Below are 12,571 nucleotides of genomic sequence, written 5' to 3'. Positions count from 1 at the left end.
TCAGTAGCAGTATAAAAAAAATCAATACACCTTTAAAGATCAGCACACTATAATAAAACTCAAGATCATACTTTGCAGTGGTCATCCGGAACAATACATTTGATTTCAGGCCATTCTGAATAGCAGTGGCAGCTAGGGTTGTACAACTCCTCTAGTGCAGTTTTGAGTGAAGATCTCACAGGTAGTGATCCAAGTTGCAGTTTATTGGCGATAGCTTTCCAGACCCTGGGGGCATCAATAGCAAAGGCCCTTCCTCCAGTATTTGTACGGCAATGAGGAATGTGAAGTTGGTAAATGAGCGAAGACCTGAGGTCACATTTGTTCTTTGAAACAGTGAGGAGATCCAGCAGGTAGTCTGCTGATTTTTTTGTAAGTACATCGTGAATAAATACGATCTGATGCACAAGCCGTCGATCATTAAGAGAAGTTAAGTTTAATCCAATGTAGAGATCGCAGTGGTGGGTTCCTTATATGGGCAGTTCAATGCAAATCTTAAGGCCGAGTGATAAATTGAGTCAAGCTTCTTCAGTACAGTGCTTGGGGCTGATTTATATACGATGTCACAGTAATCAAGTAGAGGCAGTATGGTAGCTTTAATCAATTCCAAGCGGAACATAGGGGGGAAGCAGTGCTTGTGTCGATACAGAAAACGAATTTAAAATGTTGTCTTTTTACCAATATAATCAATGTGATCTTGAAAATTCAGTTTTGAATCAAAGATGACCCCAAGATACTTATAGATCTTAACTTGCTTTATTTGATGATTATTTAAGGAATATAATTGGGGAAAAATAACTTCCTGCTTTAGTCCTGGTGAGAAGAATAGCACTTTGGTTTTGGAGGTTTTCAGGACTAGTTTAAGAGCAACTAGCTGATGTTGTAGTTTGTTGAAATCACCCTGAAGCTTAGCAATCACGTCATCGGGAGAGCGGCCAGCAGTAATCAGTACCGTGGCATCTGCAAACAGATTTACCCTGGAATGATCCAGGTCAGTGGCCAAGTCATTGAAATGAAGAGAGAACAAGTGGGGGCCGAGGATGGAACCCTGTGGAACCCCTTTTGTTATCTTGACACTGTTTGACCTCCAACCATCTATGAGTACAGTTTGGGTGCGAGAAGAGAGGTAATTTTTTAACCATTCCACTGCGTGTTTGGAGAAACGGAGGCAACTTAGTTTACTAAGCAGGGTGTTGTGGTCGACTGCATCAAAGGCTTTGGACAAGTCAAGAAAAAGACTGGCGCAGTACTGCTTATTATCAAGGCGACTGTAAATGTGATTCAGAGAGTCTAATGCAGCAGATGTGGTGCTGTATTTTTTTTGGAACCCAAATTGGTTTCGATGTAATAGATTGTTGTCGGAGAGGAAACTGCTAATTTGCTAGTTCCATAATTTTGTAAAAAATTTTCATCAACGGGAACAAAATTGAGATAGGTCGGTAGTTATTTGGATCATCTTTAGGGCCCCATTTGTGAAGTGGACGAACATAGGAATGTTTCCATTCTAGAGGTACTGATGCTTTTTTTATGGACAGGTTGCAAATATGGGCTATAGGTTTGTATATTAGGTGACCAACAGTTAGCAGAGCAAAGACGGGAATACTATCCGCTCCGGTAGAGGAGGACCCTTTGAGGTAGGACAGTTGTTTCAGAACACTACTTTCGTGGATAGGCTGGAAACTAAATTTGTTTAATATTTGGACAGGGGCGTAGGAAAATGCATGAGCAGATGTGACTCCCAATACATTATCAAAAAGGTCACCAGCTTCAGAAAAATGAGGGTTAAAATTGTCGACTATTTTTTGGGGCTCTGAAAAAATAGTCCCCATTTCGGTTATGAGGGTGCTGAGAGAGAGTAGGACATCTTTGGAGAGCGGGGGGGGGGGGGCACTGGGAGAGAGGAGGGAACACTGGGAGAGAGTAAGAAGGTGCCAATAGAGACTCGGATATCCTGGGAGGGAGTAGGGGACACTGGGAGAGAGTTGAGAACATGAGAGCAAGTGGAAGGGTGCTGAGAGAATGTAGTGCATCCCGGGAGGAAGTAGTCAACACTGGGAGAGAGTAGGACGGTGCTGAGAGATAATTGGGAGCTCTGGGAAAGAGTAGGGGACAGTCGAAGAGAGTAGGAAATCCTGTGATAGAGTAAGGGACACTGGGAGAGAGTAGGAGGATGCTGATAGAGAATTCTGGGGAACTATATAATTTGTATTTTCAACAACGCGTGCACAACACGGTTGGTGAGTCGCGACCCCCCGAGTGACCGCGTTGAGTGCGCGAGCTCTGGGCTGCTGTGAATTCCTGGCACTCGCCTCCCATGTTTGCTCATGAGCAGTAACACGAATAATTGCAATAATAAAATAAAACGTAGCGAGTATAATTTTAGACTTTGTGACCACACAATTGAGTCACCGAGTCCAAAGAACTCCTCTTACCCAAGGGCTCCCGGATAAATCACGTTAAAACATTTATTGCTGCTATAGGTTTATTGCGATTCGTGCTCAAATTCCAACGAGTGATTTTTGCGAACCCATGATAAATGTGAAATGATTAATGCACTGTATTCTATTAGGAACATTAAATGTCCAAAGAATGTATACCGTGTGTACGTGCATTTACAAAGACAAAGATCCCCCGTATAGCCTTAACAGACTGTTGTGGCAAGTGCTGTTAGCGAGCACCTATGAAGGCCAGAACGGCACACGAGGGGGTGGGTGGCCAGTACCACGCCCGACCGCCTTTGTCTCCCCAGTGGCGATGTTTACACACCGCACCAGGTACTCATTTGAGGCTGAGTCGACCTAGGGGAGGCCCAGGACCGGTTCAGATAACCGGCACTGGTGTTGACCGTGAGCGGGAATCGAACCCGTGTCGCCGAGTTCATAGCGCAACGCGCTAACCGCCACACACCCGTGCACACAGACACACGCACAGACACACACATAGATACACACACTGACACATACACACACACACCCGTACACACACACACGTGTATACACACGTACACACACACGTGTACACACACACGTGCACACACACACGTGCACACACACGTACACACACACACGTACACACACACGTACACACACACGTGCACACACACACGTGCACACACACACGTGCACACACACACGTGCACACACACACACGTGTATACACACACACACGCGCAGACATAAAAGACTCCGCGTGAAGATCGCAGACTGGTGGTGCTCTACATATTTTGATTATGCGGTGGCTGGCCACGCGGGGTACATCACACGTACATATGCAGGACGTCCTCCGCACCACGTAGGCAACCGTGTTCATCAGAGGTGCGGGAGCAGGACAACAAACGAAACACAAAGAGCAGTTCTGAAGAACGCAGCCTCGACTTCCGAAGAAGCTCACCGTTGGGGACTGTGTCCAGGTCTCTCAAGGAATCTGTGAGCTCCTCACTCTGTTCAGTCCGGTTAAACTCAGGGTAGATCGTAGGCAGGCCAGCCTGAACGTTTCAAACAGGCGCAGATGTTTCTTCAGAGGTGCCCACGTTTCGCAAGCATAGAGAAGGGCGACAAGACCCGAAGCTTCTAATGGAACAACAGCCTCGGTAGCTTACACACAACGTTACAAATCTAGACGGAAAACTCATCTCTTTAGAACTGCCTTTTGTGTTTAGTGATGTTGTCCTGCCACTCATTCGATTAGCACGGTTGGATACGTACGGTGCGAAAGAAGTTCCACATACAGCCGCTAATGAGATAACGACACTCAAACAATTTGACATGGGGCCTCCGCTGCCATAACCGAGCTGCCCTTACATGAAGGAGCTCCACTCTCTCCACACAAGTCCCCATCATGCATAACGTGAGTTGCCGCCAGCAGGGAGTCGCCACCCATGGCCATGTCCAGGCACCAATCGTCCTCCCATTGCATCTGCACCAGATGGACATTCCAAAAAAGAATGTTAAACAGCCGAAGGATATCTCTGTCCCACCCCAATGAGAGGAGATAATGGCTCACATTCCCGGCCACGCAGCTTTACCCAGATTTACCCACCACCATAAAAGTCGTGAATAAACGATTAACTAGTTTTATTTATTTTACCAGGTAACGCCCACTGAGATGCTAAAGAGCTCTTTTTCGAAAGAGACCCGGCCATAAATGATTGCTCAACGAAGTGGCTTATGGGGAAATGTTTCGCAGCCAAATACTCTGAAGGCGTGGTGATATTGATTTAAATGTGGAGGGAAAACAACAGAGAAAACAGAGGACCCAGAGAAAAACACACGCGATCATCGGGAGAGAGAGTGACACAAACTCCAAATATACAGCAGCAGGCGTCAGGGTTGGGATCGAACCCACGACCTCCTGTATACTAGGCGAGGTTGTTAACATCTCCTAGCCACCGTGATGATGAGAGAGAGAGAGACGCAAATTCCAAATATACAGTACAGCAGCAGGCGTCAGGGTCGGGATCGAACCCACGACCTCCTGTACACCAGGCGAGGTAGTCAACATCTCATAGCCACCGCGGTTGGAGGAGGTGGCCGATTGGAAGACCCCGTGACCGGTTGAGACCACGTGACTCACCACTGCCGTGAGCCAGGAATCGAAATCGATTTGGGTAAACATCAGTGTTGGGGAGACAAAGACGGTCGGGAAGGCAGGTGGTGGCCACACATCACCTCCCACTCAGAGATTACTGCTCGCTGACAACACTTGCCACAGCAGCCTGTGTGGGCTACACGGGGAACCTTTGTCTTTATACACACAAAGACAAAAATCCCCCGTATGTCCTTCAGTTTAACAGACTGTTGGGGCAAGTGCTGTTAGCGAGTAGCACCTATGAAGGGTGGCACAGCACACGAGGGGGTGGGTGGCCAGCACCACGCCCGGCCGCCTTTGTCTCCCCAGTGGCGATGTTTACACATTGCATCAGGTACTCATTTGAGGCTGAGTCAATCATACAAACAACAACCGCCATTCACCACGAAGTGGCGGTGAAATCACCACGACGCTTGCGCCAGAGGGCCGTCCATAAATGACGTCACACACCTAGGGGGGGAAGGGGGGTCACACATTTGTGACGAGGTGTGACGAGGGGGGGTTTGAGAAATGTGACGTCACTTCAAAATGTGCAACTTTAAATAAATATAAACAATATAATTGTTATGACAACACTAATTTTGATAAATTTTTATGATTAACTATTTGATTATTTAAATTTACTAAGGTCACCTTTTATTTATTCCACGAAGGAGCATTTTGCTTCTCCATGGGAGAATGGAGAAGCATAAATTTTGTACATTTTTTTTAATGATTGTTGCTAAACAATTTTATTCTAATGATTCTACCAGGGCTTTTCATTCCTTGGAATGAATACGTGATTGTTATGATTGTACTCTCCATTTTTATCTCGGCCTCGCTGTGCGCTGCGTTGCACCGCTGGTCGAGTAGATAACCTTGCGTTCAATAAACCCTCGGAGCCAGGATGAACGTCCAACTCCAATCGTCATTTATTGATTGTAACAAGGTAAAACTGGTGAGAAAACACAGATACAGCATCTGTTATAATCCGGAAACACCAACACAATGTACACCACAGCATCAGAACATTGGCTTAGATAACAATAGATCCTGGACGGACCAGGCCCCCACATTACCACTGAACAACTAGACAAAGCACAAGCCGGTGCGTTGCATACAGGCACATCGTGTATTCATCCCACTGCACCCCAAATGTACAGCACTACACATAACACTAAACTGTGGATGAGATACTTCGTCATCTTTACTCTCAGGATCACAACATAGGCACAAGTCTGACTCGATCTACTAAATCACAAGTAACATCCACAATAAGGAAAGTCGCAGGCTTCGTTACTAACTACAACAACTTAACGGTACCATAAAGGCATTTACATCACTATAACGGTCATTCCAACATTACAACAGCATTGCCAATATTATAGGAATATAAACAAACTTACAGATAATGCTTCTTAAGCTCCCACAATGGACAAGTGCGGCTGTGGTCTCACTGAGATGCGATGCGTGCCGCCATCTTGACTTATCTGTGTAATGGCCGACGCCCGCGTGGTACAGTGGAAATCTAATATCGTCACTTCCTGGTCACGCGACCAAAATTAGCAACAAAAACAGGAACTTCCTGTATACATACGCTCCACATCTGCCGTGAGGCAAGACACTCCCCGTCTGGTATCTAGGAGATACCACCATTTATTTCCTATCTCATAAACAAGTGTATAACAACTTCAACGGGTCAACTTATTTGTCCATATCTTTGCGAGAGAGAAGTAGTACTATCTCGACTATGGGCCTGATGAAAGTTCTTGTGACACCTCGCTTCGCAATCATAACTTCGACCTTTCAAACTTTTCCATCGGCACTTGGAATCGACTTGAGGATGCGGCCCATTGGCCATTCATTTCGTTTGGCTTGGTTGTCCTTCAGTAGGACGAGATCACCTTCTTGGATGTCTGGTCTGTTAGACTGCCACTTGTTGCGCACTTGGAGTGTCGCAAGGTACTCGTTTTTCCAGCGATGCCAGAACGTGTTTGCAAAGCTCTGCAATTGTCTCCATTGACGTCTGTAGAGGTCTGCAGTGCTGGCCTCCTCGGTAGGTGCTGTGAGCACGTCTGTCTTCTGGGTAAGAAGCAAAGGTGGGACAAAGTCATTGTTATGCAAGTCCAAGTCGAGTCGCAAGTCATCAAATTCATGACTCGAGTCTGACTCGAGTCCAAGTCATATGACTCGAGTCCACATCTCATAGGTGGGACAAAGTCATTGTTATGCAAGTCCAAGTCGAGTCGCAAGTCATCAAAATCATGACTCGAGTCTGACTCGAGTCCAAGTCACATGACTCGAGTCCACACCTCTGGTAAGAAGTGTAGCAGGAGTCAAGATGAATGGTGACTCCGGGTCGGTTGAGACGGGGATCAGGGGTCTTGAATTAATTATGGCTGAGACCTCGGCCATGAGAGTGGTTAAGACCTCGTGAGAGAGCCGTGTGGACCCGACATCACATAGCATGGAGTCGAGAATGCGTCAAGCAATCCCGATCATGCGTTACCAAGCTCCACCCATATGCGAAGAGTGGGGAGGATTGAAGATCCATGTGCAGCCTTGGTCACTAAGGTATTTCCTGACAGAATCATCTTCGATATTCTCCGTATTGATCTTAAGCTCTTTACATGCTCCAGTGAAATTGGTTGCACAATCAGAACGGAGTTGCTTGGCTGGCCCTCTGATGGCGAAGAATCTCCGGAGTGCGTTTATAAAGCTCGAAGAGTCCATGGACTCGATGACTTCGATGTGCACTGCTCGTGTACTCATACAGGAGAACAGCACTGCCCAGCGTTTGCTGTTCGCGAGCCCCCCTCTGGTGCGGCGGGAGATGACTGTCCATGGTCCGAACACATCGATCCCTACAGAGGTGAAGGGAGGTTCCACACTGAGTCGATCGGCTGGGAGGTCTGCTATTTTCTGTTCTTCCTGTTTTCCACGTAGCTTACGACACCGGATACACTTGTGGATTTTGCTGGCGATGCACCTCTTTGCTCCAACGATCCACAGCCCTGCAGATCGGATTGCTCCTTCTGTGAAGTGCCGACCTTGGTGCTTGACCTTCTCGTGGTAGTGGCGCACAAGTAAGATTGCGATGTGGCTCTGGCTTGGGATTAAAGGGGGTTTCGTTCATTCTCATCTAATTTTGCATTCCCTAGCCAACCACCGATCCTGAGCAAGTCGTCTTTGTCCATTCTGGGGTTTAGCTTCCTGAGGGTGCTGACCCTAGGAAGGTCTTCTCCCTTGTTGATGGCCTTGATCTCACTTGCATAAGCTGCCTGTTGCACACAGCGGAAGATTGATTTCCTTGCTCTGGAAAGCTCGTCTTCAGTGCGTGGCACTTTGCAGTGATGCCATCCATTGCAGCTACAAGTGGTGTCTCTCATTGGGCGATGGAAGCAGTCTGCGATATGTGTTAAATGTGCTATCGCTCGCACGAGCGTCGTCCATTTCGAGAAATGTTCAAAATGGTGTGGACTCAGTGGACTTCTTGGTCGCACATTTGTTACGAAAGTTGTCACTTGAGGACGAATCTCCTTGTCGGACTCGGGCTCTACGAGTCCAAAGGTCTCCTTGGTAGTACATGGGCCACCGTCACGTCGTAACAGGAACGCTGGACCCGTCAGCCAGATGATTTGCTTCAGCAGAGATGCAGGGACGTACCTAGTTGCGAGATCTGCTGGATTCTGGTCAGTTGGAACGTAATTCCATTGCTCCGGCTGCGTCGATCTCCTGATGCGTTCCACCCGGTTGCTGATGTAGGTGTAGAACCTTCTGGTTTGGTTGTTTATGTAGCCTAGTACGACCTTACTGTCCGTGTAGAACTTGACCGCGTCCAGTTTGACGTCAAATTCGTCTAAGATCAGTTCCGCCCCCTTTGTAGCAAGAACCGCTCCACACAGCTCAAGCCTTGGGATGGTATGTTCTGGTTGTGGGGCCTTGCCGTGGAACTCCTTCCAGGATTCCCACTTGGACGACAGCTCCGGGTCTAGGAACGAAGAGGCCACGGCCGCAGCAACCACCGCCACGACCACCAGCAGAGCGACGAGCAGCGGCTTCGTCTTTGGCTTCCTCTTGTCAGTGAGGACTGGCTTGGAGAAACGTGGAGGAACAAAATCCAGCGAAGATGGTGGATGTACGTGCAAAGTTGTGGTGGTTTCTTTGTAAGTCTGCACGGTACAGCCTTGACTTCTCTCGCCGAGTTTTTCTTTCAGCGTGAAGTGGTTGGGGCATGGTTTGAAGAGCGACGTGCGTCCATTCATGAGCACACTCGTTCTGAATGTGCTAATGTGGTCTGGTTTGTGTGTTCCATCGAGACAAACGTCACCTACGATGACCCATCCTAGGTCGAGTCTCTGGGCGTAGGGAGCGTCGTGAGGTCCATTGCGTTGATTGCGAACCTTGTGGACTCTCAGCATGTCCCTGCCGAGCAGAAGTAAAATCTGTGCCGTGTGATCCAATGGCGGGATAAACTCTGCTATGGGTTTCAGGTGTGGGTGTTGACGTGCAACTTCGGGCGTGGGAATCTCACTCCTGTCGTACGGAATCTCATTGCACTCTGTCACCGTAGGAAGGGCTAGCTTCATGGTGCTATCCATGGTTTCCACCATGAGGCCGCTCGCTCTTCTTCCGGCTGTCTCCATCAGTCCTGAGCATGTTCTGAGCATGTATGGAAAAGAATTCCCACCTACACTTAGCTGATCAAAGAACTCTGACCTTGCCAAAGACCTGTTGCTCTGGTCATCCATTATGGCGTACATCCTTACTGCCCTTTCAGGATGTCCTTTGGGATACACTCGGATGAGGCATATCTTTGATCAAGATCTTCCTTTGAAGCCTTCTCCGCATACTTCTGTGCATTTGGTTGTGATTGACGAAGTGAGTGCAGAAGTCTCGCATTGCTCCCCGCCGTGCTCTGCTTCGGGATCGGAAGCCTTAGTGCCACTGGGTTTGGAGTAAAATGTGTGCAGAGCAGTTGCGTGCTTGTCGCTGCCACATTCCTCGCACTTGATATCTGCCTTGCAATTCCTTGCAAGGTGGTTTGTAGAAGCACAGCATTTGAAGCACACTCCAAATTCTTTCAACATGTTCTTCCGCTCTTCCAATGGCTTCCTCCTGAACTCACGGCATTTCTGGAGGGAGTGAGGTTTATCATGCAATGGGCATTGCTTCTCTAGATCCTCTATCTTTTTCTTTGTGGTGGTTGCCTGGACGAAGTTTGCGAATGTCGTAGAAGAGACCTCAGTCTTGTGTACGGAAATTGGCACTCTCGCTGTTCCTCGTTTCGCCATCGTTCTTTCCATTTTTGGGAGATCTGGACTGGAAATCCCCGTGGTGCCAAACATGAAACTCGGGTCATTTCTAGTCTTAGCCAGGTTGTGGATAAACTTTGAGAAAAAAGAGAATGGAGGGAATGCAACCTGATGCTCTGACTTGTATCTTGAACCCGCTGTTTTCCATTTTTCCTGCACGTCAAATGACAATTTCTTTACGATGGGGTTCACGCCATGGTATGTATTCAAGAAAATGAGACCTGGTAAGTAGGGGTCAGCCTGGGCTGATTCAAGCTTCATCAACAGATCTCCAAGCTCCCGTAACCTTTTATTGTCTCGACCAGAAATTTTTGGAAAGTTCTGCAACTTCTTGAAGAGAGCCTTCTCAATGGTTTCTGGACTACCATAGCACTCCTCGAGCCTCTCCCACACCGCATGCAGGCTTGAGGTGGGGTCGTCAATGTTTGCTGACCGGATCCTCTTTGCGTACTCTGCAGATTCATTTCCTAACCATTTCACCAACAGGTCGAGTTCTTCACTTGCAGAGATGTCTGCATTTCGGATTGCATTCCTGAAGGTAGATCTCCAGGCTCGATAGTTTTCAGAGTGGTCATCAAACTTAATGAGTCCTGTGTTGATTAGTTCGCGGTGCGCCAGGTACCTAGCAAAGTCCCCTAGTCCTGCTGATCCAGGGTGTGTCCATATTGGCGCTTGTGAGGTGCTATTATTTGCTGCATTGCCTTGCATGCCGTCATTTGCGATGGCGTTGGACTGTGGGCCCAAAGGGTTTCGATCACGTTGGCTGGATCCCCTTATGTGACTGTCTGGAATGTGGGTCTGACTTGGTGCATCCACGTCTGACCCCACGTGCGCAACGCTGAGTTGGCGACTAACTGCCAGGGCAGGATATGCATTTCCACCATTCCTGTAGACAGCATTCATGTTCATTCGGTGTGGAGATGGCGATGCCTGAACGTCCACCCTTTGTTCAGTATCGTTTGGTGGAGGAGCATTGATGCATTGTTCAGACCAGTCCAAAATATGTTTTCTGGTGAGTTGATCACGGTCCTTGACAGGTATCTGAGTGCCAAACTCACTCCTTATCCAGGTTGGCTGCTGCCTCGAGCACCTCTGCCTGGGCCATTGCAGCAGCTGCTTCCCTTTTGAGTTGTAGGGTGCTTAACTTAGCATCCAGCTCAATGTTCTTCCGCGTGGCGGTAGCCACTAATATACTCTCTTGCTCTCGTGCGGCAGCAGTTGCTAATATACTTTCTTGCTCTGCGAGCTCTGCTTTCCTCCGTGCGGCAGCAGTTGCTATGCTTGCTTCTTCTTGTATGTGGGCCTTTTCAATTAGCATGGCTTCCTGTTCAGCCATATAGGCAATACGGGCGTTTGCTGCTGCGCGTGCCTGAGCTGCTGCCATACTAGTAGATGATGTCTGTGAGTGCGCTGAGGCTTTAGATTTTGTGGTGGACCTGGATGAGACAAAGTGCTGAGATCGAGTCTCTCTTAAGCCCTCCACACGGTCCATTGCATCTTGTATCACTGCCTGCACATTATTATCGAGCAGTTCGAGGAAGTGCTCTTGTCTGCGCACTCCCTCAATGCCCTCATCTGTTTTCACCTTCATCAGGAGCGAGATGTATTTATTTGCCAGGAGCTTGTAGCTTGAGCTGCTCACATTCACTCGCTGGATGGCCCGCTGAATTGAGGCCACTGTGTCTGAGGCGTTTGAAGCTTCAGATAAATCTGCTTCAACCCGGTTCCATGCCCGTTGTATCCTTGCATCAAGGTCCTGTTTCTTAGCCTCATAGCTTTCCAAGGCCCGTTGTGTCAACCTGACCTCTCTTTGGGGCCTTGAACTCCCTTGGTCCTCTTGAGGCAGGATGGGAGGTCCTGGATTGCTTAAATCACCTTCTTCAGTATCTCTCCCTGCTGAACTGTGGCTTTCCATGCTGCGATGCTTGCAGCACGATTTTAATGTAGACTCGTTGCGGAGTTCCTTGCTTGCTGCAGGCTGACTGCTTGAGAGCTCCTTTGCTTGCTGCAGGCTGACTGCTTGAGAGCTCATTTGCTTGCTGCAGGCTGACTGCTTGAGAGCTGGTTGCTTGCTGCAGACTGACTGCTTGAGAGCTGGTTGCTTGCTGCAGGCTGACTGCTTGAGAGCTGGTTGCTTGCTGCAGGCTGACTGCTTGAGAGCTCCTTTGCTTGCTGCAGGCTGACTGCTTGAGGGCTTCTTGCTTGCTGCAGGCTGACTGCTTGAGAGCTGCAAGAAGAGTATCTTTTTACTTGCTGCAGGACTGCCGGCAGCACTGGTTGGGAGCTTCAAGAAGACTGTCTTTTTACTATCTCAGCCTCGCTGTGCGCTGCGTTGCACCGCTAGTCGAGTAGATAACCTTGCGTTCAATAAACCCTCGGAGCCAGGATGAACGTCCAACTCCAATCGTCATTTATTGATTGTAACAAGGTAAAACTGGTGAGAAAACACAGATACAGCATCTGTTATAATCCGGAAACACCAACACAATGTACACCACAGCATCAGAACATTGGCTTAGATAACAGTAGATCCTGGACGGACCAGGCGCCTACATTACCACTGAACAACTAGACAAAGCACAAGCCGGTGCGTTGCATACAGGCACATCGTGTATTCATCCCACTGCACCCCAAATGTACAGCACTACACATAACACTAAACTGTGGATGAGATACTTCGTCATCTTTACTCT

Source organism: Lampetra fluviatilis, chromosome 56 (genome assembly GCF_964198595.1).
Source record: "Lampetra fluviatilis chromosome 56, kcLamFluv1.1, whole genome shotgun sequence".
NCBI lineage: Eukaryota > Metazoa > Chordata > Hyperoartia > Petromyzontiformes > Petromyzontidae > Lampetra > Lampetra fluviatilis.
The sequence above is the reverse complement of the archived record's forward strand: the minus strand, read 5'-3'. Positions refer to the sequence as shown.